Source organism: Cucurbita pepo, chromosome 10, assembly GCF_057944985.1.
Source record: "Cucurbita pepo subsp. pepo isolate OVF chromosome 10, ASM5794498v1, whole genome shotgun sequence".
Classification (NCBI taxonomy): Eukaryota; Viridiplantae; Streptophyta; class Magnoliopsida; order Cucurbitales; family Cucurbitaceae; genus Cucurbita; species Cucurbita pepo.
The window spans coordinates 7,336,722-7,359,378 of NC_141807.1; the positions used below are offsets into that span (position 1 = coordinate 7,336,722).

General features: G+C 38.8%; 1 non-coding gene and 1 pseudogene across 1 annotated transcript; one reads left to right on the top strand and one right to left on the bottom strand.

Annotated features, from left to right (window-relative positions):
* The first annotated feature begins 13,777 nt into the window (after positions 1-13,777).
* On the top strand, positions 13,778-15,055 carry LOC147790519 (uncharacterized; annotated as a pseudogene).
* Positions 15,056-22,102: 7,047 nt separating this feature from the next.
* TRNAQ-UUG (transfer RNA glutamine (anticodon UUG)) lies at positions 22,103-22,174 on the bottom strand. The gene has a single exon. It is a non-coding gene; the product is annotated as a tRNA-Gln (tRNA).
* Positions 22,175-22,657: the final 483 nt, after the last annotated feature.

Genomic DNA, 22,657 nt, shown 5'->3' on the forward strand with positions numbered 1-22,657 from the left:
AGGGGTCGACGTGCAAAGCCTCGTAGTCTATCCGTGGTAAGGAAGGCATGCATGTTGTCCGCTGTTGTCACATAGGTCATCTGTCGTCACAATCTATTTAAGAAAGATGCGCCCAAATAACCGATGAAGAAGATTCAGAGAGTCATAGGTTCGAATCCTGTCACCTTGATGTGGTATTCTAAGGGGCCGAAGTGCAAATCCCCAAAGCCTATCAGTGGTCAGGAAGGCAAGCGAGCCACGTGTCACGGTCATGCTCGTCCAGGGCATGTTGCCCATGGCCGCATGCCCATGACAAGCCAACCCTTGTCATGTCTTTTCATTCTAGTGTTTTTCCTTTTGTAATTCTAGGGCGTATGACGCCTCAAAAATATCATGTCTAGGCCTGCCAGACTTAAAATGGCTCCGAATGTACTATAGGGGGATATGACTAGTTGTCAACTTCTCCCTACCCAAGGTTATATATGCTAAGCCGTTGTTATCTTTCTCTTGCTTGCTTATATAACGTCTCTTTCCAAAATCTCTCTTTCTAAAATCTCTCTCTCTCCTCGTTTTCTAAAACCTTCTTTTAAAACCGAGGCTAGAGGCTCGATCGTACGTCGCTTGGCCGTAGGCGACGCAAGAACAAATTGGCTTAAGCTCACTTGTCGCTGGAAAGTGAGTGCCGCACAATCGCTAGTCCGCTGCCTTCGAAAGCGCGATTGTGTCAAGTGGTATCAGAGCTTTGTTAGCTCCGTAACGTCATAAAGACCGAGATCATGTCGACGTCAAAGTCGACACCCAAAGCACAAGCCGACCGGCTTACGCTAATAGAGGAGGAAATGTTGTTCCTCAAAGAAGCCCCTGACACGCTCCGGTTCCTGGAAAAGCGGGTGACCGAACTGAGCGAGAAAGTCGTAGAAGTCGATGCAATGGGCAACCGCCTGGATGGGTTGCCAATCGCAGAACTTATGTTTCGAGTGACCTCGCTCGAAGAAAGAGTTGCTCCTACGAGCAGCCCAAAACCGTCTGGTAGTCCGGATAGCTCTGTCGCGCACAAAGAGGGACGTGGCGAAGAGTTCGACGTACTACAAAATACAATGATGAGTTTGTTCAATGGATTAGCTGATGAATTCAGAACAACAATCGACAACCTCCAAGACAAGATGGCCGCTATGAGCACTCGAATTGAAGTGACCATGAAAGCCGTGGAGGGCGTCACGGCTGGGCAAACTAATGTAGGATCCAACAAACTAAGGTTCCCAGACCCTAGAGCCTTCAAAGGGAATCGGGACGCCAAAGAGTTGGAAAACTTCATCTTTGATGTCGAATAGTACTTCAAAGCCACGACGGCTTGTACCGACGACAAGAAGGTGACCGTAGCCGCGATGTATCTCATAGACGACGCCAAACTGTGGTGGCGTACGAAGGTGCAAGACGTCGAGGATGGATTGTGCACCATCAACTCATGGGAGAACCTCAAGAGAGAGTTGAGGGAACAATTCCTCCTCGAAAACGCAGGACATATAGCAATGGAGAAAATAGTAGCCCTGAAACACACTGGAAACATACGGGACTATGTCAGACAGTTCTCAACCCTGATGCTAGATATCAGGGGCACAGCAGAGAAGGACAATATGTTCTTCTTTATAAATGGGCTACAGCCATGGGCCAAAACAAAGATACATGAGAACAGGGTCCAAACCCTAGCTGCCGCAATGGCCTACGCCGAGAGACTCGTAGACTGTGGGAACGAAGCAGGATCCCAAAGAAGAATGACATCGGCCCCAAACAATGGGGGCAAAACATACAGACCACCAGGTCATCGAAATGGAAGCCCCAACAGACCGAGCGGATGGACGGATAGACCTCCTCAGAACAACCAAGCGGGGACATCTCGAGGGCCTTACCATCAAAAGAACCACCCGACGACGCCTTTGCAATGCATACTGTGTAAAGGCCCCCACAAGGTATCCTACTGTCCTCATCGGGCCTCTCTCACTGCGCTCCAAGTGTCCATTCAAGAGTGCAACGAGGCAAGGGTCGAGACTATGCTAGACAAGAAAGAAGATCACGACAACCCCCAAATGGGCGCACTCAAATTCTTGTCAGCCCTCCAACGGAAAGTCGAACCGAAGGAGATAATAGAGAAAGGGCTCATGTTCGTAGACGCAACAATAAATTCTCGACTGAGCAAGAGCACTCTGATAGACTCTGGAGCAACCCACAACTTCATTGCCGATCAAGAAGCCCGAAGATTGGGACTCACCATAGGAAAGGACCCGGGGAAGATGAAAGCGTTCAACTCTGAGGCCTTGCCTATTGTGGGAGTTTCCAAAGGAGTCCCCTTCAAAATAGGGGATTGGACTGGAGAGCTAGACCTTGTCGTGGTTCGCATGGACGACTTCGACGTGGTACTTGGGATGGAGTTCCTCCTAGAACATAAGGTCATCCCAATGCCACTGGCCAAATGCTTGGTGATCACCGACCGCAACCCCACAGTAATACCTGCAAGCATCAAGCAACCGGGTAATCTTCGAATGATCTCGGCCATACAGCTGAAAAGAGGACTCGCACGAGAGGAACCTACATTCATGGCCATACCATTGATGGAAGAAGCAACCACCGAAGAGATTGTCCCAGAGGAAATCAAGGAAGTACTAAACAGTTATACCGACATAATGCCAGAGAGTCTACCCCAAACACTACCACCTCGTCGAGGCATTGACCATAAAATCGAACTTCTCCCCGGGGTTAAACCGCCAGCAAAGAACGCATACCGGATGGCTCCGCTCGAGCTAACCGAATTGAGGAAACAACTGGATGAGTTGCTGAAGGCGGGATTCATTCGCCCGGCAAAGGCACCTTATGGAGCCCCCGTACTGTTCCAGAAGAAGAAGGATGGGACGTTGCGTCTGTGTATAGACTATAGAGCCTTAAACAAGGTGACTGTACACAACAAATATCCTCTGCCAATAATATCCGACTTCTTCGACCAACTTCACGGGGCCAAGTACTTCACGAAGTTGGACTTACGATCAGGGTATTATCAAGTACGTATTGCCGAAGGGGACGAACCCAAAACGACGTGCGTGACAAGATATGGGGCCTTTGAATTCCTGGTAATGCCCTTTGGCTTGACGAACGCCCCAGCTACCTTCTGCACGTTGATGAACCAGGTTTTCTACGAATACCTGGATCAGTTCGTCATAGTATACCTCGATGACATCGTTGTTTACAGCACAACCCTCGAGGAACACAAAGTGCACTTGAAGCTGGTGTTTGACAAGCTACGGCAGAACCAACTGTATGTGAAGAAAGAGAAATGTGCATTCGCACAAACATACATCAACTTCCTTGGACATGTCGTCAGCTGTGGACAAATTAGTATGGATAGCGACAAGATAAAAGCTATCCAAGACTGGAAGGTTCCTACTTCCGTATCTGAGTTGCGGTTCTTCTTAGGATTAGCCAACTACTATAGGCGGTTCGTCGAAGGGTTTTCACGACGAGCCGCCCCATTGACAGAGCTGTTGAAGAAAGACCACCCTTGGTCGTGGTCGAATGATTGTCAAATGGCCTTTGAAAATCTGAAATCAACCATGACGAGGGGTCCTGTCCTCGGGTTGGTAGATGTCACAAAGCCATTTGAAATAGAAACCGATGCTTCCGACTTTGCTCTAGGTGGGGTCCTTATTCAAGAAGGTCACCCCATCGCTTACGAAAGTCGAAAGCTCAACGATGCCGAACGAAGATACACTGTCTCCGAGAAAGAAATGCTGGCTATAGTCCATTTCCTTCGAGTCTGGAGACAGTATCTCTTGGGATCACAATTCGTAGTGAAGACGGATAACAGCGCCACTTGCCATTTTTTTGATCAACCAAAATTAACAGCAAAACAAGCCCGGTGGTAGGAGTCGTTGGCCGAATTCGACTTCAAGTTCGAACACAAAGCAGGAAAGAGTAATCAAGCAGCCGACGCACTGAGTCGGAAGGGCGAACATGCGGCCCTGTGCATGTTAGCCCATATTCACTCAAGTAAGATCGATGGATCGATACGCGACATCATCAAGAAACATTTACACAAAGACCCATCGGCCAAAGCCGTCGTCGAACTAGCTAAAGCTGGAAAAACACGACAGTTTTGGGTTGAGGGAGACCTCCTGTTGACCAAAGGATACAGATTGTATGTCCCAAGAACGGGGGAACTGAAGAAGAAGCTCATTCAAGAATGTCACGATATCTTATGGGCCGAACACCCTGGGTGGCAAAGAACGTACTCCCTAATAAAGAAGGGGTACTTCTGGCCAAACATGCGAGACAACATCATGCAATACACCAAGACGTGCCTCATCTGTCAACAAGACAAAGTCGAGAAAGCCAAAGTCTCTGGACTCTTGGAACCTCTACCTGTGCCGACAAGACCTTGGGAAAGTGTATCTCTGGACTTCATAACACACCTCCCAAAAGTCGGGGAATATGACGCCATCTTGGTTATTGTAGACCGATTCTCAAAATATGCGACATTCATCCCCACTCCAAAATTATGCTCGGCAGAACTCACAGCCAACTGTTTTTCAAACACGTTGTAAAGCTATGGGGCATTCCGTCAAGCATCATCAGTGATAGAGATGGCAGATTCATTGGGACATTCTGGACTGAGTTATTCGCCTTCTTGGGAACAACCTTAAACATCTCCTCGAGTTATCACCCTCAAACCGATGGACAGACAGAACGGTTCAATTGCTTGCTCCAAGAATACTTACGTCACTTCGTCGACGCTCGCCAGAAGAACTGGATACAACTGTTAGATGTCGCCCAATTTTGCTTCAATTGCCAAACAAGCTCGTCTACAGGGAAGAGTCCCTTCGAAATTGTAAGTGAACGACAACTGGCCTTACCCCATATTATTGATCATCCTTATGCAGGGAAAAATCCTCAAGCTCACAACTTTACAAGAGAATGAAAGCAGACGATAGATATAGCCCCGGCATATTTAGAAAAGACTTCCAAGCATATGAAAAAATGGGCGGACAAGAAGCGTCGCCCCCTTCAATTCCGAGCAGGAGATCAAGTTCTTATCAAGCTGAGACCAAAACAGATCAGATTTCGCAGCCGAAAGGACCAGAGACTAGTTCGAAAATATGAAGGCCCGGTTGAAGTTCTTAAAAAGATCGGGGCTACCTCCTACCGAGTTGCACTACCCGCATGGATGAAAATCCACCCAGTAATTCATGTGAGCAACTTGAAGCCCTATCACCCTGACCCAGACGACGACCAATAGAATGCAACCACAAGACCGAGCATCGATCTGAAGCAGAAAAAAACGAAAGAAGTAGAAGAGATCCTAGCCGACAGGGTTAGGAAGATAGGAAGACCTGTACGGACGATTCGTGAATTCCTTGTCAAATGGAAGAATCTCCCTACAAAGGAAACAAGATGGGAACGCGCCGAAGATCTGGACTCCGCTGCCACCCACATCGCAAGGTTTAAAAGTAGTCGGTTGACGGGGTCATCAACCAATTAGGTGGGGGAGGATGTCACGGTCATGCTCGTCCAGGGCATGTTGCCCATGGCCGCATGCCCATGACAAGCCAACCCTTGTCATGTCTTTTCATTCTAATGTTTTTCCTTTTGTAATTCTAGAGCGTATGACGCCTCAAAAATATCATGTCTAGGCCTGCCAGACTTAAAATGGCTCAAAATGTACTATAGGGGGATATGACTAGTTGTCAACTTCTCCCTACCCAAGGTTATATATGCTAAGCCGTTGTTATCTTTCTCTTGCTTGCTTATATAACGTCTCTTTCCAAAATCTCTCTTTCTAAAATCTCTCTCTCTCCTTGTTTTCTAAAACCTTCTTTTAAAACCGAGGCTAGAGCCTCGATCGTACGTCGCTTGGCCGTAGGCAACGCAAGAACAAATTGGCTTAAGCTCACTTGTCGCTGGAAAGTGAGTGCCGCACAATCGCTAGTCCGCTGCCTTCGAAAGCGCGATTGTGTCAAGTGGTATCAGAGCTTTGTGTCCATTCTTGTCTTATTGGTTTGTTGTACTATTCTATACCTCTCTCGATTGATAGAAAGACGTTCGGAAGTTGGGAGGGCCTATCGTGAGGGAACTTTCCTTTTCACGATAGGCAAAGGTAAAGCGGGAGCTGCATATATCCACGGTGATCAAGGCAGAGTGACTCCTTTAAAAGAGGTTGGTTTTATCGAAACTGTTAGATCCGCTTTCGTTAAAGAAAAAATAGTAGCTCTTGGTTTGGCCGATGTTGATTCGTATGGCAATGTGGACTCGACTCAGGATGAGGATTTCGCTTTTCGTACTGCTACTATGAGCCGAAAGAGCTGGTAAGCTATCTCGCTAAACGAAAGAAAAAAGCACGTATGCGTTGACCTCTTCAGGACCAGTTGCTTCCTCTTTTTGTTTATACGTTTGGAGAAACCTGCTAAGCCTGCCTTTCTTACCAGGTGTGATTCAATCTTTCAGCTCAAAATTTTCTATCGTCCGACGGAAAAGGTAGGAGTACGACTACCTTTTCCTTTTCTTGCCCGAGCCAAGGGATCATTCAGTTTCTACCAAAAAATTTGCTATCTATTAGTTGCCGTAATCGAATGTATTTCTCATTTCATGTTAGCTCCTCCAAGAGCTTCCTGGTCCGTAGTAGACGAAATCTTGGACTTCTATCGGACTTATAGCATTGCCTGGTGAGCTCGCCATTGAGGGTGTGCCTTACAGGAGATCGAGCAGCAATTCTTTTCCTACCTGGTATGCTTTTCCACTTATCATGCAACTAGCCAACTAGCCAAAGAGAGAGGGAGAGGAATCATGTCAATCAATTTGTATGTGCATTTTTTTCGTCCTGTACTTGCTTGCTTAGCTTTCTTAACCAACATCTCCGGTTTCCCTCAAACCAAGAGGTCCTGCTTATCTATACCCAACAGTCACACTTTCAGCCGAAAGACTAATTTTTTCATAAAATCGGTTCATAGATCAAGAAAGAATGAAGCTGCTTACAGGGACGGTTATGCGATACGTCTTTTCTACATAGGTCATCTATGGTCACAATCTTTTTAAGGAAGATGCTCCCAAATAATCGGTGAACAATAGCCTTTAAAGAAGTTTCAGAGAGCAAGAAGAGGCAGAACAGAGAATAGGAGTGAGTCGTGCAAGGAAGAAGGAACTAGTAGGTTTAATTTGAGTTCGTTTGAACTAAAAAATGAACCAAATTTTTTCAAACGAACCCAAATTCAAGACTCACTAGCTCATAGTCCATATGTGGTAAAAAAAAAACCTTTCGTGGCCCAACCCTTATTTGCAATCAGCATCCAACCATTTCTTTTTCAACCTACACGTATGCTCCAGGCCAAACTCACGTAACTAGTCAGAAGATGCGGCCCACAACTGAACGGAAAACAAGTGTCACAATCGCACTCTTGCAGTAGTGAGACAATGATTATGTGACATTTGTTCTAATCCAATGAACAAGTCAACCATGCAAAATTTAGACTGAACGAACAATAGCAGTGTATGCTCGAATCACATTTAGAAGAAATATTTTAGAAAACGTGAGCGAGGAAATACGTTAAAAACAATTTCAAATAAAGCAATGTTATAAGCTAAAAGTGAAGAAACAACAACTGGTCAAGTTCTCCTATAGTACATTTTGGGACATTTTAGTCCTGATGGGTGTAGATATGATTTTGAGGGCTAATCATACACCCCGTATTGGCACAACAATAATAGTAAAAGCCTATCTAAGATGAAAGCAAGTAAAAGGTTTTTGGAATGAGCATGCCACCATGAACCACAAATCGTTTACAAGAATAGCTGAGACATCTAACATGCAGCCACAGGCAACATGCCTTGGCCAATCATGACCGCGACATCTGCCCTTACACAATTTGTCAATATCTCTATCAACCGGCTCTTCATAAACTCAACGTTGTTGGATGAGGCTGACTTTAGGTCTCCCGACGCACTTCTAGCTGATCTCAGTATTGAGAAGTCTTTTCCAACCTATTAGGAGCTATTGAAAATCACTTCTCGGTTTGTTAACTTTTCAAGTCTTCTCTGTTGGTGTTTATCCTACTTTCTTCACTTGAAACAATTTCTTCTTTGCATGATGTCATACCACCTGCTTTTACTTGATGTTTTCTTGGTCGGAATAATAACGTTTCAAGTTACTGACGTGGACAACAGGGTTAGTCTGTATCGATAGGAGCAATTGAATCCTATATGATGTCTTCCTAATCTTGTGGATAACTTCGACTAGTCCATAGAATTTTCGCAACAGTCTTTGGTTCTTGTTGCTTTGAACTCAAAGTTGATCTGACCTTAACTTATCATAACTCTCTATTTGCTTTGAAATTATCGTGGTTGACCCTTCTCTACATCCGTCTGGATGGTATTTTTGCGTGAACATGTGTTGCTTTAGTGGTTTGTTTTTGTCTCCCTTCTTCAGTAGAGGTGTTGGCTTGGTGGCTTTGCCAAGCATTTGAGTGATCACTGACAAGAGCCTTTGCAGGTCAAATAAACCTGACTGTGAACATGCCATTTTGCTATTTGTAGAATTCAACTAGCTCAGGCTGAGCCGCATAACATCTATTTGTGGTAGGCGACATAAAACTAATCTTGTGATTTATCTCTCTTGGTAGGGTTAAACCCAATATCTAACCTTCTTGTTTTGGGTCGTGGTGTTCATGTAGTGGCAATAAAGTTTTTGTTGAGGTTGGCACACTTGAGCTCCCATTTTCAAATACAACAATCGCAGCAAGTGTAGATTCATCATGGCTAAGATTCTTTCTCAACTGTACTATCGTCATCATTTTCACCCCTCTTGGTTGATGGATGTTTGTCTGAATGATCGCTGGGTTAGACTCCGTTACTACTAGACATTTTTCTAGGGGCATGTACATGACTTTGTGTTCTAGCAGGATGTCAATCCCTGACTATTTGGGCTCTAGAAGGTTCGATATGAAGGCTGACTATTTATAGTAAAAATCTGATAGAGATATATATACTAAATAATTATATATAGTAGGCGGTTAGATATAGTGAAGCTATATGTAATAAACTGAAATCATATGTATACCCATTAGTCAGTGCTTCCTAAATGTACATTTCTCATTCTCCATATCCTCTCTTTGCATACCAGAAGTCATTAATACAAAACCATTAGTCAATATTTCTTCTTACATTTTCTCTATCACGTTCTTTATGTTCATTTAGATCAAGTGTGTGCGTTGTTGTGTGATTGTAATAACTGGTATCAAAGCTAGGAGAGATTCACCACGATCTGTGAAGATGGAAAGTTCAAAAACTTGAATTGAAAAGTTTGATGGATTCGATATCAGTTTCTAGAAGATGCAGATTGAAGATTATCTGTACGAGAAAGATATTCAGGAACCCATTTTGGGGGTGAAGCTGGATATCATGACCACGGAGGAGCGGAAGCTCAAGGATTGTCACGCCGTAGGGTTAATCAGGTTGACGCTGCCAGGGAACCAAAGAAAGTTCGTAGGGTTAATCAGGTTTACACTTACCATCATGCTCTTAATACTCATAGTCTTTCTTTACATCCCATCCCAAGGCTTTATTCTCCAAGACAAATTCTACATCCGAGGACTTCACGTGTTTCCTGCAATACGACCTTAATACCTAGGCCTAAGGCTTCATACATACGTTTCAAGTGGTATAATACCTAGGCCTAAGGCTTCGTACATACGTTTCAAGTGGTATAACAAGGGCATTTGGTCTAGTGCTATGAAAATTCGATTCTCAAAATACCCCTTCAAGAGATTGTAGTATGAAAGACATTTACCAAGTAAATAAATACATTAAAATAACACAAGTGACACATATGTAAACTATGTTATTAGTATTTTATTTCTATTACATCTTTCCTTATTTATGAAATAATGAGCGGAGATATTTTTCATTTTCACAATTACTGATGACGGGAGGTTTAGGATTTTTTAATGTAAGAATCGTGGGGATGTAGCTCAGATGGTAGAGCGCACGCTTCGGATGTGGAAAGTACGGAGATCGATATCTTGCATCTCCAAATGAATCGATCACTAAATATATTATTTCTTTTCAATTTTTTCTTATTTAGGACATAATGAGCTGGGATAGTTTTTCATTTTCACTATTACTGATGACGAGATGTTTAGGACTTTGTGACATAAGAATTGTGGGGATATAGCTTAGATGGTAGAGCACTCGCTTTGCATGCGAGAGGTTTGGGGATCAATACCTTGCATCTTTAGATTTTCTTCATTTTCACTATTATTGATGAGGGTTTTATGATGCAACAATGGTGGGGATGTAGCTTATGATGGGAATTGTGGGATGTAGCTTATGATGGGAAATTTAGGGTTTTATGATGCAAGAATTGTGGGGATGTAGCTTATGATGAGAGAGGTATGGGGATCGATACCCTCCATCTAGATTTTCTTCATTTTCACTATTATTGATGAGCCCTCATCTCTAGATTTTCTTCATTTTCACTATTATTGATTAGCCCTCATCTCTAGATTTTCTTCATTTTCACTATTATTGATGAGCCCTCCATCTCTAGATTTTCTTCATTTTCACTATTATTGATGAGCCCTCCATCTCTAGATTTTCTTCATTTTCACTATTATTGATGAGCCCTCCATCTCTAGATTTTCTTCATTTTCACTATTATTGATGATGGGAATTTGAGGGTTTTATGATGCAACAATTGTGGGGATGTAGCTTATAATGCGAAATTTAGGGTCTTATTATGCAAGAATGGTGGGATGTAACTTATGATGGGAAATTTAGGGTTTTATGATGCAAGAATTGTGGGGATGTAGCTTAGATGGTAGAGCTCATTTAGCATGTTAGAGGTAAGGGGATATCTCGCATCTCCAAAAGAAACTATTTGTTATTAATATTTTACTTCTATTCAACCTTTTCTTATTTATGAGATAATTAGCAGAGATATTTTTTCATTTTCACTAGAACTGATGACGGGACATTTAGGGTTTTTTGATATAAGTATTGTGGGAATGTAGCTTAGATGGTAGATTGCTTGTTTAGCATGCAAGAGGTACGGGGATCGGATCGATACCCCATATCTCCAAAAAAAACTATTCGTTATTTCTATTCAATTTTTCCTTATTTATGACATAATGAATAGCGTTATTTTTTTATTTTCACTATTATTGATGACGAGATGTTTAGGATTTTGTGACGTAAGAATCTTGAGGATATAGCTTAGATGGTAGAGCGTTTGCATCCCATGTGAGAATTACTGGGATCGATACCATGCATCAACAAAGGAAACGATTACTAAATATATTAGTTCGTTTAAATTTTTCTTTATAAATGACATAATGAGCCGGGATAGTTTTTCATTTTCAATATCATTGATGACGGGAAGTTTAGAGTTTTTTGATGTAAAATCGTGGGATTGTAGCATGCGAGAGATACGGGGATCGATACCTCGCATCTCCAAAAGAAACTATTCGTTATTACTATTTTATTTCTATTCAATATTTCCTTATTTATGACATAATGAGTAGCGATATTTTTCATTTTCACTATTATTCATGACGAGACGTTTAGGGTTTTGTGACGTAAAAATTGTGGAGATGTAGCTTAGATGGTAGAGCGCTCGCTTTGCATGCGAGTTGTATGGGGATTGATAACCCGCATCTCCAAAAGAAAGTATTTAATTTGTTATTATATTTTTTCATTTTCACAATTATCGATGCCCTGCATCACCAAACCAAACTATTTGTTATTAATATTTTGATATTTTTTTTTATTTTCACTATTACTGATGATGTGACATTTAGGGTTTATGATGTAAAAATCATGGGGATGTAGCTCAGATGGTCGAGCGCTCGCTTTGGAACACTTCATCATTGACATCCTTAATTGGAACTAGATTTTAAGGCAAATCTTCTCCACGACTCACTTTGGAACACTTTTATAGATAGTTTCAACAAACTTACTTTGCTCGTGAATACTTTGGAGTTCAATATTTATAGTTGGAGAACGCTATTCAAATTGATATGGTCGAATCTTACAACAAAGTCTAATTGAGCCTCACTCTATTAGGAGATAGCCTCGAATCAAATTCTTTAGTTTGGACAATGGTTGCATTGTTTTAGTCAAACAACCAAGACTAATGTATTACCAATAGTATAAACATTTTGTATGTGTATTTTCTTACATATTAACAATTGTATACAAATAAAAATTAAATTTATGAGTAGAAGTTTGGATGGAGTTTTATTAAATAGGTACTTAAATTATATATAAAAATATATAAGATTTTTATTTTTTATTTTTTTATATACATTTAGGAGAACAAAACAAAGATGGAAGAAGATGTCATTCCTGCCATGTTTAATTTTTATTCTTTCTTATTTTTCGAAGATTAAAAAAAAAAAGTTATCCTCTGTCAAATATGGCAGATTGCAAAAGAGGGGAAATCGGCTACATTCAAATTACAGCTTCTCTTCTGGGGAGATACGTTTGATATCCGAAAATGGCTGGCTCAGCAATAGTCGAACAAGTGGGGAATGCTGGGGTAACCCAGAAAAGTGTGGGTTGGGTAGAGCCTGATCTAAATGTTGGCTATTTAAGCGTCCTGTAGTAAGAGGAGTAGTTATGAACCCTGTAGACGAGAACCCCATGGCGGTGGTGAAGGGAGGGCCCCAATTGGTTGAAAAAGAAAGAATAGTAACTTGGTCCGGACGGAGCATCTACCATTATACCCACATGGGGCATACTATTTTTATTCACAAGGGCCCATTTGCCTATTTATATAACAGATCGCCTGGTAGGTCATAAATTGGTAGAATTGGCACCCACTGGGCAGTTATTTGATTATTTTCTCTTTGAATGAATTTTAAGTGAAACACATTCTCTACCTAATTAATTGCAAGATGCAAGCTTCACACAAGAGGAATCAAAGTCCCAAGTATCAACGTCCCTAAGTGTCAATTTTTATTCTCCATCTCAACATAAATTAAACTTATTTCGTGAAGATATCTATTTATAAAAGCAAAATATCTTAGAGTCACAAAAATAAAAATGAGATATAGATACGAGACATAAATATGATACCAAATAGATATGATAACTGTAAGAATTAGATTTGATCGAGTTATTTGGATTAGATTTTATCTAGTTATTTGAATTAGATTTGATTTAGTCATTCTTCAATTGGATGAGAGATTTCTCCCGATTCTTCTGATCTTTCCAGTTTCTTTTTCTGTTCCTAACATTTTGGTATCAGAGTCATGCCCTAAACTAGTTAAAACTAGAAGCAACTGTCTTCTACGTGTGTCATAATAAAAATATGTCGATGGAGAGTCCACTTGTGCAGTTTGCTGGAGGAAGGAGTCAAGGTCGTGGAAGCTTTAGAGGCAGAGGAAGGGGACGAGGCAGACAAACCTTCAACAAAGCCATAGTGGAGTGCTATAACTGTCACAAGCTAGGACATTTTCAATGGGAATGTCAAAGCAATACCAGACGAGGCAGACAAACCTTCACAAGGCCATAGTGGAGTGCTATAACTGTCACAAGCTAGGACATTTTTAATGGGAATGTCAAAGCAATACTAGACGAGGCAGACAAACCTTCAACAAGGCTACAGTGGAGTGTTATAACTGTCACAAGCTAGGACATTTTCAATGGAGAAGATATGTGGTTCCTTGACTTGGGATGTAGCAATCATATGTGTGGGAAGAAGGAATATTTTTCAGATTTTGATGGAAGTTTCAGAGATTCAGTGAAGCTGGGCAACAACTCAAGCATGGTTGTAACTGGAAAGGGTAATGTACTGCTGGAAGTGAATGGAATCATAATGATAATCACAGGAGTGTTCTATGTGCCAGACTTGAGGAACAATTTGTCGAGTATTAGTAAATTGCAAACAAAGGCGTTACCTTTTTGTTTCAAAATGAAACATGCAAGGTGTTTCATCCTGAGAGAAGCTTAATCATGGAGACAAAGATGTCTTTGAATCGAATGTTCGTATTGCATGCTATATCTCAGCCTGTAGCAGCCGTTCAAACTCAATTGAAACTTATGGGGAAAAGTGGTTCAAGGTCTCTGTCGTACACTCACCGCTCCAATTCCTATCTCCATAGTCAGAGAAGCAGAAGGGACCCAAGTTCTTCCCCCCTATCATTCCACTACCAATTCTAGGAGAAGCAGCCGTTCAAGTTCCCTCAGCCGCCAACGCAGAAGTAGGTCTTCCTCGTTATCTCCTTTCCCCAAATGGTCCAGTTCCAGTCCTAGTCGTGCATCCACTGATCGGAATCATTCCATAGAGAAGCTTAAGAAATAGTTAGAAGAGAAGAAAAGGCATGAAACAGAGTTGAAGAAGTTAGAAGAAGATGCAGCTAGGAGGATGGAAGAACTAATTCAGAAGAATGTTGAAGAAAAGCTAAACTCAGAAGAGACTAAATTAGAAATACAGAGGCGAATAGAGGAAGGTCGCACGAAGTTGTTTGATGATGTTGATGTGCAGCTTGAGAAAGAGAAAGAAGCCGCTCTTACTGCTACAAGACAAAAAGAAGAACAAGCACGAAAAGAGAGAGAAGAGCTAGATAAAATGCTGGAAGAGAATAGAAGAAGGGTAGAAAAAGCACAACGACGATTAGTTTTGGAGCTGCAGCGGAAGAAAGAAGAACAATATTGTGAGCTCGAGTTTATTCAGAGACAAAAAGAGGAGGCAGCTCAGAGAACTAAGCTAGATGATAAGAGTTTGAGTTATGTTTTGCTGGGAGTTAGTGAAGAGTCAAAAGCTTACAGACTCTATGATATAGAAACGGCAGATGAAAATAAGGATATAGAAGCGGCAGATGAAAATACTGCAGAGGAAAATATTTCATCTGGCTCTTTGGCTGAAGCAAGCTCTCCTAGCTTGAATAAGGCAAGGAATAAGAGACCACCAGTCTGGATGAGAGACTATGCAATAAGAGAAGTTTTTGTTTGTAAAGAAGATGATGAAGCTCAGCCATGTTTACCCCTACTGAACCTGCAAACTTGCAAACTTTGTAAACTTTAGAGAAGTATTGAAGAGTGAGAAATGGAGGCAAGCCAGGGATCTAGAGCAATAAACATAAATGACACATGGGAAATGTTGAAGTTACCTGGTGGAAGTTTGGTATGAGGTCGTAGATATAAACTGATTAGTATTCGTGTTCAGTTTAAGGGAGGGATTGTTAGGATTAGATTTGATTGAGTTATTTGGATTAGATTTGATCTAGTTATTTGAATTAGATTTGATTTAGTCATTCTTCAATTGGATGAGAGATTTCTCCCAATTCTTCTGATCTTACCGTTTTCTTTTTCTGTTACTAACAGTAACATGTCATTCTTAAAAAACTAGGATACCGATGTGACAATGATACATTAATTAAAAAGAATTATTTCAAAAAATTTATCAATTTTATATTAGAAATAAATTCATATAAATAAGTTTATATAGTTGTATACTTAAAAAAAAGCTTAATGTATGTTTCACTCTCAAAATATATTCAAAGTCAAGTGTCTGATACGATGGATTATAAATTTGTAATGTATCCATCGTATTAACAAGTGTTCAGTACATGCCCAACACGTGTCAGATTAGTGAAACTAAGTTATTCTTATGCTCTCTTTACACCCATTTAAAGTAGTTTGAAAACTAGCATGTCAAATATTATAATTGACTAACTACAACTTCAATTTTGTGCTTTAAGGATGGTTTTGACCCAAGAGAAATAAAATCCTTCATTTAGTATATGGTAGTAAAGATGGACATGAGAATGAGTTATTCTCATATGGAAAGAGATTTAACCTTAAGTTATATCTCATCTCCTTTCTTAACCAATTATTTAGTTTTATTTAGTATGTTTTAGAAAGATACGTCCATCAATAGCAAAAAAATAAAATAAAATAAAATAAACAAAATAGATTAAATTAGCCAAAAGTAATGACTAACATAATTAAAAAAAAAAAAAAAAAAAAAAAAAACATAAAGGATGAATTGATTAAATTGGCTAATTGCTAACATAATTAAAAAAAAAATGTAACAAACACACCAAAGTAAGATTAGGAACACAAGTAAAAAAAAAAAAGAAAAAAACACAAACAGCCAAAAAATCAAGATTTGGAAAGTGTTAAACAGTTTTGATATATATAGACATTTCAAGACCTTACTCGTGCAATTTTCCCATGAAATCTAACACTAGAGCATCATAAAATTTAGAGAAATGATTGAAATTGATGTCATGTTCATATAGGTTGACTTTAATACAAAAGACAAATCGAACTTTCTTAAGGATAAATTGGGGATACCAGCATAAGCTAATCAGGTAGGTGGCCTTACCATCCGTATGATTATATTTGATGTTGACTGTGCTCGTGGTTCTGCAAGTGTCATATATATTGATATGTGTGAAATTTTTGTGAATCGATATGCTTATGATATGTTATAATATGTGAATTGTATGATAATACTTACGGTACCATGTGTTCAATGGTATATTTGAGATAGGATACGAGAAGGATGCACTAAACGTAATGTAACGATAGGAGTAAGACATGTTCATGAAACGTTATGGTTTGGTTACGTATCGAAGTGCTATGGGTATGACAGATTGATAACAACGATATGGTCACGATGGATTCATAAAACAATACGATTAGGTTATGGGTAGAAAGGGATAGGATTATGATAGATTGATAGAACGATAGCGTTAGGATACGTTCCTGTAACGTTAAGACTAAGGTACGTTCAGGTAATGACAGACCTATGATATGTCTAAGGACGTTAAGGCTATGATAAATTAGGGAAGGATATAATCACGAAGTTTTTATGAAATGATATGATTATGATACGACGTGTGAAGGACGGATATATATCCAACAAGTGTCTAAGAGGGACGTGAGAATAAATTATTCTCGAGCTTTCTTTACATCGGTCAAAGAGTATTTGATAAGCTTTCAAAATGAAGGGTTTTCTTTTTTCTTCTTCCTTCTTTCTCCCTTTTCACGTTTATTTTTTTTAAATAAAAAAAAGTTTAATGTGAGAATGAAGAAGTTAGAAAGGAGAAAGAAATGAATGTAATAAAACTTTTCCGTCGGTAGGAATGGAAATGGTGAATGAGTCTTTAACGATAGTCGACCGCTATACTCTTGCTTTGGCTGTAAGTGATGATTATTAGCAATATGAGTTGTGTCAATACCACACCGTTATCAAGAGGAAGTAAAGTAGAGTAGAATAGATCAAGCGATCCATTTATTGAGAGTACTGTAAGAGACACACAATTAAGAATATTTAATAACTAATCATTTTAATATTTATACTCAAATATACTAACAGTACTAGTAACACTAGTCTTGATGACTTAAAGAATACAACTATTATCTCGAACTATAAAGAATTTAATTCCAACCTATTCTAATGGACAAACGCTTTATTAGACTCTATTGTAAGATTTCACTTCATCAATTTAAGTAGCGTTCAACTACAACTATAAATATCAAATTCTTAAGTATTCATGAACAAAATCGGCCTAACAATGTCTCTTGGAACTATTTACCAAAGGTGTTAGAATGAGCTGTGTGGAAGGGTTGCCTTTAGATGCTTTAGTACCAATTATGGATGTCAATATCCTAGTAGTGCAGAATGCTGGAAGGTTCGTAGTTGAAAAGAATAACGAGAATAGTGGACATCGTTTCATCTACAAGCGTGTGGTGAACGGTCTGGTTGGTATGACTAGAGAACGTCGTCCTCGCAGAATTTATATTATTGTGATAGAAGTTATAAATAACGATGATATTTCTTGGTCTTTTATTACAAAGGTGCAAAACTTTTAAAGAAGTTCTCGAGTTCCTTGTCCCCAAGTAGAAATACAACTACTAGAATGCTATCTCTACTTATAATAAGGCCCTCTCTCCCTCGAAATATATATGTGTGTGTTTGTGGATGTATTACTCTCTTTTATTAATGAAATATGGCATAGTCCTAATGATATTATGAGTATCTTTTCTATCCCTCCCTTCCTTATCGCTATATAAAGAATATGAAGATTATAAAGAATATGAAGATTATAAGTAAAAGATGTACAAGTAATATGAAGATTATAAAGAATATGAAGAATATGAAGATTAATGAAATATGACATATCATAAAATGCTTATAATTCAATATATCTTTGTTATCAACAATAATTATCAAACGGTATATAATTTTGTCCAAGTAAGGTCGCTTCTCATTTCCTGTATGATATCATAACACAAAATCGAGCGGAAGGGTTAACGATAAAATGATAACAAAAACCCATTCGTTGAACTAATTATAAAGGAAGGGTTGGTTGGAAACAATGTCTATACTTCTTTGCTTTAATCACAGGTAACTAAAGATATATAAGAACAACAGAATATGGCATGCCTAGTCAAAACATAAAAAATTTCTTGCCATGTTATAGTTAATAAATATGGTATGCACAAAGATCCGATGTCACACTTCATGATTGGAGACCAATACAGTGAGCTATGGTCGTCCATAACGTCCTTTGGTCCAATTATGTCAAGCAAATGTTGTAGCAAGCAAAGAGTTTTTAATAAGTTTGCTATTGCAAAGAGCTCGGTTTAAGGCACAAATGTCTCTGATGTGAAAGGCGCACCAATTCAACGAGATTTAAGTAACCATGAATAAGACACATGATACAGCTTGTAAACAAAACGATGTCCATGACTCTTGTTATTTTCTTCCACTACAAACCTTCTAGCCTCTTGCACATTTTTGTCATTGACATCCTTAATTGAAATTAGAATTGAAGGAAACAGTTCTCCACAACTCATTATGGAACACCTTTGATAGATAGTTTCAACAGATTTACTTTGCCGAGGAATACTTTAAAATTCGATATTTATAGTTGAACGCTACTTAAATTGATGAAGTAAAATTTTACAACAGATGTTAATAAATCGTTTGTCTATTAGAAGAGAGCTTGGAATTAAATTCTTTATAGTTGGTATAAGGGAGGTTTTAGTCAAATTAAGTATACTTTTTAGTTTTAAAATAAATTATTTTTTTAGTTTAAAATAAATTAATTTTTTAGTTTTAATTTTATTCCTAATAAATTAATTTTAATGTGGTGTTATTTATTTTAATAAAATTAATATTAACTTAATCAACAAAAATTTGTATTTTTTTTTAAATTATAAGCTAAATTAATAAAAATACCATTGAACTTTGCACTTTATCTAAAAAAATATTCATAATTTTTTTAGAAGTTTCAATAATACACTTAATCTTTAAAAAAAAAAAAATTCTATAGAAACTATTAATTTGTTTTTTAAGAAAATACGGTTGAATTTTCAAAAAAAAAAAAAAAAAAAAAAAAAAAAAAAGCTTCAAAACTACTCGTTAACTTTCAAAAGTGTTTAAAAAAAGATAGATGTGGAGAAAATTGTGTTAACGGGGAGAAAATTGAAGGTTATTTTAGGAGAAGGTTTTCAAGATCAGTATAAGATCCTGAAAACATAATAAGAAGTAATATCCTAGCTTAAGGTCCCATTAAGAACCTACTAGTATGCTACTTACTAAGTTTTACTCACTCCATGTTTATCATTTTTTTTCAAGTAACTAAGAGTTGGTCGTGGATGAGAGCGGACTTTGGAGTGTGAGCCATGGACTAACCTCTGTTTTTAATCTAGTATTTTTTGTTCTTCTTTTAAGTCTGCTTCTTATTTTGTGTTTGTAACGAGTATGTATATGTAACACCCAAAAAATGAAGGAAATTATCTCCCATAAGAATAAGCCACTCATGAAAGACCCAATGGATAGAAAGGAAAAAAATTAAAGGATTAAGCAAGAACAAATGACTTAGTCAAGCCACTCGTGTACCCTAACAAGTGATTTCACGGAGTTAAAGGCCTTTTGAAAAGGATTGGAAACGAAAAAGTAAATCAAAAGGGCAAAAAAGTCATTTTATCAATTATAAAAAATCTTTTCGGATTTGTAATTCCTAATCTAGAAGGAATCTCAAGATGAAAAAAAAAAAGGAATAATGATAAAAAAGCGATGAGGAATTTGTAGAAAATTTTTGGATTTTTCAAGAAAAATAATAATAAAATATTCAGAAAGTGGTAAATTACCAAAATACCCCTAGAAGAATGGATAATTACAGAAATGTCACTCTAATTAGAATCAGAGCATCTACCGTGACCATCCAGCAAAATCTTTCGAACTCAAATCTCAACCGTCGGATGTCCTCCAAAATTTGATATGATCTAGAACGAACACGCATGGATCATCACATCCAACGACTAGTATGCAAAGCCAAGGTCGATAAGGCCATGATCGAAGTTGATATAACCAAAAATTATCCAGAAAGATCGATCTCTAAATAACGAAGATTCTAGATCTCTCAATGTCGGTTTAAGCTCCTCCTATAAAGTGGGAAGTAGGAATAAGAATCGAGAAAGGTCGATCCCCCAATTGAAGGCAATAAACGTTTAGATTGTGTTTCTCCTACTCTCAGATTTCTTCCAAATTCGAGAGCAATCCTCCACCATTTCACTTCAAACTTCTAAATAACGAAGAATCTGGAGCTCTCAATGTCGGTTTAAGCTCCTCCTATAAAGTCTAAAGTAGGACCAACAATATGGAATAAGAATCGAGAAAGGTCGATCCCCCAATCGAAGGCAATAAGCGTTTAGATTATGGGTCTCCTACTCTCAGATTTCTTCCAAATTCGAGAGCAATCCTCCACCATTTCTCTTCAAACTTATTCCTACCGTTTCTCAACAAGATTACCCACAAGTTCTATGAAGGAATAGAGTGCTGAAAGTGCCTAGAAACCATTCCCCCAATTTAATCCGCCATTGAAGAACTTCAAGAAAAACTTGAAAATCCAACCCGAGGATACATGATGACTCCTCGAGCAAGAATGATTCCAATCAGTTTCTCTACCTCCAAGGAATGCTTCCATAGAAGACCACGAAGAAAAATAACCTCGAGAGCATGCCAAATTGAAGGAAATAGGTTTCAAAATTAAATTGGGGATGAGAGTCAAAATTCCTATCTACGATCTCTTTTCCTTCCAATTAAGGATTCCTCTAGCTTTAGAGGAAGAAGTTGAGTAAACTTGATGAAGGAATCCAGAGCTAAAACGTCGTAGAATAAGCTACCCACGAGATCGAAAATCTGGCTTTTCGAGTGAGTTGCATACCGAGAACGATTTCTGGAAATTAAGGTCCTACACTCAAAGACGTTCCTCCAAACCAATTCCTTTAGCCTGAAGATAGGATATGGAAGAGGTTCAATGAAGAAATAGGGCCTTGAAACCCCTAGAATCGGCTACCCAATAAGAAATTCTTTGTTTTATCTCCAGCGATAAATCAGATTTTGGATGAACTTTGGTAGCGAATATCTTAGGCTACTATCCACGAGAAGTTATCAAATAAATCCTAAGCCCTTTCTTGTAACATCCATCTTTAAGTTTCACGAAGAAATCGAGGATAGAAACACTGTAAATGTGGCTGTACAGGCCGAGTTTCAGATGGCGGCGATGCGAAAAATGTGCATGGCGATGCGAAAAATGCTAATCTTCTTCGTGTTCAGCGGAAGAAAACGATGATACGGCCAGTTCAACTGAACTGTCATAGTCAACTCAAAAGTTACATTTTCTCGGGTTTTCTCAGTCGATCTTATTTTATGAAATGTTGTATGAATCCTTTTCCCGAGAGGTTATATAAGGTAATGAAGTTTGGGAGTTATTGGAAAACTTTAGTTAGCGAAACCAAGATATGGGAGAAAATGCTCATCACGATCCATATGACTTTACCTCCTAGGATAACCTAAAGTAATAGATTCCCCAGATGTACCCTTGGTGGTCTATAATACCTGCACAATATCATGCTTGGCTATTCCTAAGAACTTATAAGTTCCAAGCTTGACCCAAGGAAATTATGCATACAGGCCCCTATTTCTCTTTAGATGGGATGCTATGGTATATGTACCATGAGCAGCCTGCACCACAATTTGCTAGCAGGATGCCACGATTATGACAACGCCACCTATGCACTCATGGGAAGTGGTAACACTGTTTTGTTTTAAAATGTCTTGTGTTGTCAAAGGTCCTACCGGGAGTAGAACCCAAGTCGTTGGATTCAAAGTCCAAAGTGCTAACCACTACACCATAGAACCCCTTGTAAAAATTTATTTTGGAATGGTTTTCCTATTTTATACAGATTCCACAAGAACGGAGATCCTATCATGAGTCAAACTCAAGTTATTGGATTCAAAGTTCTAGAGCTGTTTTATCTAACTCATTGTGATCTTGAGCACCTTTAGAGTGGTTGCAGAAGCAACCCTCCGGTGTTGATTGAAGCTCTTGGAGAACATGTAATTTTATATATTTCTTATAGTTAATTTATATATTGTTGTATATTACAAACAAATTGAAATAATACTTTACATCCCCGGCTTTCTTTCTTCCGTGCAAAACTTAACATGAAAACTATATTATTTCAATATTTACTCGAGAAACAAGGGGTGAAAACTATATTATTTCAAACCCTCCATTATTGCTTCTACTTTGCGTGAAAATGCTTCCACTAAATCATGTTACTAACTAGTTGGTTTGGTTTGGTTCAATTCTTGGGTCCACTAGATTGAATTGACGTAGCT